Below are 4675 nucleotides of genomic sequence, written 5' to 3' on the forward strand. Positions count from 1 at the left end.
CGACCGCCTACAAGCGAATGTGCACTCAAGCGTAAATCTAAATATGCATGAGTTGAACTAGACGTAGCTTCAGATATTCTCATGATGAGTATAGTGTCTCCGTTTGGCCTATCCTTTGTGGAAGTGTTCTGAACTTTAAATAAGTACAGGTATATTGGGTTTCCTCTATTGATTCACAAAATAAAAAATTCGAATCACGTTCGAATTTATAAAGCTTGGTTGCATTCTGATACTGGGATTACGATATATTTTACAAAATGGTATTGAAATCGACATGATAGATATATTTTTCAATTCACATATTTGCATTTTAATCGCGTGCTTTCTCCATTAACAACAATAACATGTAGATATGTTAATCTAAGGATTAAATATGACATTTTGTGTGTGTGTTTTTTTTATATATTAGATATGTTAAAGAATATCTTAAAAAGAAACTTTCTTCTATAACACCAACCATTAAGTTGTTATCGTAACCTGCCGTCAAGCAGTTACCATTTTATTAACTTTGAGTTGTCTCTTACTAGCAGGAGAAGATGTTATATATTTTCTCAGTGGGCGAACCCATGAAATATCCATTGTGCATATAATTCAGTTTAAGGACTCACACTACTAAACATTTACTATATGTTATTACTAGTGACCCCATCCCTTGATTCGCTTGTTTGAAGTTCAAATGATGTGAAAATATGAAATTAAAGTTTGAAGGTTTTTTTTCCGGATAAATGTTGTTATTGTATAAGTTTAATGGCATATAAGAACACCTCGAATCCTACGTCATTTTATTTTCAGTAGGAGTGTATATTTTTGATTTTCCAAACCTCATTACCCTACCCTTTATTCTCGTATATAGAAAATACACATTTCATATGTTATTTACTTAGGAAAACAGCTACAAACCTAAGAAACACATTTTCCTTAGGGACTTGGTTCAGGTGAAACACCAGCTGATTGGCTGATTTAGTTGTGCGAGTCCTTTAGGTAAGATGACACTTAGTACATGTATATTTGCCCTTGATAAAGAACCGTCTTTAGGTGAACTTTTTGTGTTAGTGTGAGTAAGACAACACCAGAGACGTTTATACCTTGAAAATACAAACAAAAACAAACAAAAACAAACAAAAAAACAAACAAACAAACAAACAAATATGAAGCACATTCATATTATTATTGTTTCATTTAGAAAGAAAACGTGAACCGACGAATACATTCTAAATAATTTGGTTGGAAAAAAGACAAACAAACAAACGCATAAGTACTCACTTAAAAGGTCATGCCTTCGTTTGAATAAAACGTATGTCGCCAAAATGAAATTAAATGAGAAATGTGTATTTTCCCCAAGTAGTAAAAGTTATAACCAATATATTAATACGACAGTTTTATTCTCAAGGGAAACCAAAGTGCTTCAAGTATGAAATCATAAAAATTCTCAATTCGACCCGAAGTATCACTAAACACCGCAAAGGCAGACGGTATTTGTGTACGAAACGTCATTTTTTCTGTACATCTCGGCGTTACTTTCATTACTCGAGGCTCAAAAACTCATATAATCCTAATTCGGGCATAGATTGTATCAATAGAAATTTTGCACTTTTCTGATGTTCGAACGAAGGTATGCCCCTTTAATGTAATACATTGATAATAATTTTTTTTTGGATTTTGTGGGGAATGAAGACATGATGATCCTATATGGCTTTGTATGGCGATAGAAACCTATTTAAATTTCAGGTGTGTAAGACCATTTTCATTCTATCGTATACAATTTTCACAGCACACTGACAATCAATGCCCTGTCAATACTCCCGACTGTTCATACATACATCATATAAAATGGAGATTTGGTAGTCTAAACATATAATGTTGACGATCCAGTTCAATGACTTTCTATACACGCTGAGCTTTAATAGCATCTAATCCAAACGCAGGAGAGATCAGGAAGGTCGCTGTGATTGACAACTGCATGCCACGCCTGCAGCGACGGAATAAATCATGGTCGATGCAACAGGTGGTCAGACCATCGGTTGGAAATTCATGCCAAGTCCATGTTGGTCAAACCGGTATCGCATTAAAGGCATATCGCGAAATTCACAGGACATCGTCCGTTTTTTGGGTATTTTTACAGAATATTACCAGGTATACGGGTATATCTATGCAGAGACGTGTATATCAAATATATATACAAGTCTCTGATCTATGTAAAAGTCAAACTACAGGAATTATAATTGTGACCGGTACCTGTGCGAAAATAATGGCATTGGCATCATCAAATGAAAACAATAGATCAGTTTCCGAAGCCAACGATAATTTTATATTGCGTCAAAGATAATGTATGGGTTAAAGTCTGTCTATTCATACAACTATATATATAGCTGCATGATGAACCAGGTATTCAGGTAACAACTAGGGCAGGTTAACAATTGTTTGTTTGCCGAATTTATCATCCGAATGAACAGCCAGTGTCATATTGTGGTAGGTACTACCAAATACCAATTCTTTATTAATCTTGAGAATTACATCTCATCGACATAATATAGTTACAAGAATACAAAAATAGTACAAGTCAGCTCGGGTAGAGCAATGCACATATGACATTATAGCATGCACATGTTTGTATATATAATATATGTGTGTGTGACTCAATAAGGTAAATGAATAGTATGGATCAGACTACTAGTTACTAGAAGCCAACAGAGTAGAACGTAGTAGCGATGCTTGGTATAAAAACTTGCCCAGACTACTTAATTCTTTAACATTACCCGTTGCTAGTAAATTGATTAATTTATAGACAGAGGGATTAACCCGATAATGAGGCTTTATATATTTTATTCTGAGACCGTTACTAGTTGATGACTACCTCACTGAACAACATACAGGAGGCCAGCCTCAAGCCATCAAGAACAATTAGGGTAAGTGTCTTTTACCCAAGGACACTACCACGACAGCACAGCGTAGACCGACCTGTTTCTCAGATTCACGAGAAACATAAACCGACACGGGTAGGGACGCATCGTTGACCTTCCAATTGCTGTTGCGTTACAGAACGAGATATGAAACTTTGATTTTATTCTTGTGTATGAAATGTCATTAGATGAATCGACAAGTGTTTGCTAGGTATACAGGTTTAAGACTGTCTCCAACACTCTCGTTAGTGAATTTATTGTCGGAAGTCTACTAATTAAAAAGCAAATGATGCATGTAATTGATACAAGTTATGGTACGGGTTTTAATTATAGAAACATTGAATCCCTTGTCATGCATATTGAGACGAAAAAAGGTCTCCACTCAAATCGAACCAAATCTAGTTTTATTTAAGGCTGATACATCGTAAAAGCTTTTAAAACCTTCACATAAATGATATTAACTGTTACATAAAATGTCATACTTAAACCATAAAATGTACTTTGAAACCTAATACTATCAATACAAATGTAGTTTGATTAACAAAATAGAGTCAGCTTCATTCAGTAATTCAAACTGAAAATCAACAAAAGGGACAAAATACAAATGAAAACAACATATATATAGATTTGTATGGAGATTCCATGAAAATGTACAAAGAGCGCAAGACCATGCGTTCCGGAATGGAAAGCGTACTCTGCTTCATCACCAAGCCCTTAAGATAAAATGGGTTTGTACTCTGCTTGTGTGACTATTTGATTACTCTGTAGTCTTTATGTATTAAGAACATTAGCATTGTGACCTATGCAAATTGTTCAAGAGTGCCATTGCTTGTGTAGTTGTTCTGATGAAATTGTACGGCAGGCTATTTCTTTTTACAGCTTCTGGGGGACTACCCGATTTGTGACACTGTGATTTTTCAGTCATTTTGATCAGTTTGTGTATAGATGTGTTGATGCTCGTTAATTAGTAATTTTGAATACTCCTAATGCAAAATTTCCTATTCGTCAAACTTTGAGTGATGGTAATCAGGGCAAGTAATTTTCATATATATGTCTCCTCGTTTGTCATAAATTAATGTTACCGACTTAACCTGCTTTCGTTCTTTTCAGTGGGAAGAAGCTGAAGATAGAAATTAATTGTTGATGGAGAATTTTCCTAATCTGTTTCAGTGGTTTTCCTACCAATGGAGTTTTAGTGGGTACATGTTTATATATTTGATATCTTTTTGCAGAAGCTAGATAACGTGTGCGTATGTTAGATTAAATTATTTCTTGTCCACATTTTGTTGTGTCGTTACCTATTTCAATTTTTTTTGTGGTTATGTGGTTTTGTTACCCCCTGCAATTGCTCAGAACTTGCCTGGATTTGCCTCCATCAAGTTGTCTTCGAACAAGTGTATTGGTAAGTTACTGTTTGTATGTAGTAATGTTTTCACTGTGTCGAACAAAGTGTGTGCTTTACTGATTGTGTTGTCATCGGCTTTTATAAATGAAGTAGAAAATTCCATTAATGAAAAAGATAAAAAGAATTGGGACTAAAATCGAACCCTGTGGGACCCCGATATACCTTTTCTCTGTTTTTGAGATAGTCTGATAGTAGTTCTGAGGTCGAATATGATTGTCGATTTTTCAGTTTTAGAAAAATAGATTACGAGGTAGGTAGCCCAAACTTTTTGAAAGATCCATGAGTATGCAGCCTAAATACCAATTCTGGTAAAGTACTTTTCTCTAATCCTCAATGACCCACAATAATGCTGTCTGACACCCAAACCAGC

The sequence above is a fragment of the Pecten maximus genome, chromosome 16 (assembly GCF_902652985.1).
Source record: "Pecten maximus chromosome 16, xPecMax1.1, whole genome shotgun sequence".
Classification (NCBI taxonomy): Eukaryota; Metazoa; Mollusca; class Bivalvia; order Pectinida; family Pectinidae; genus Pecten; species Pecten maximus.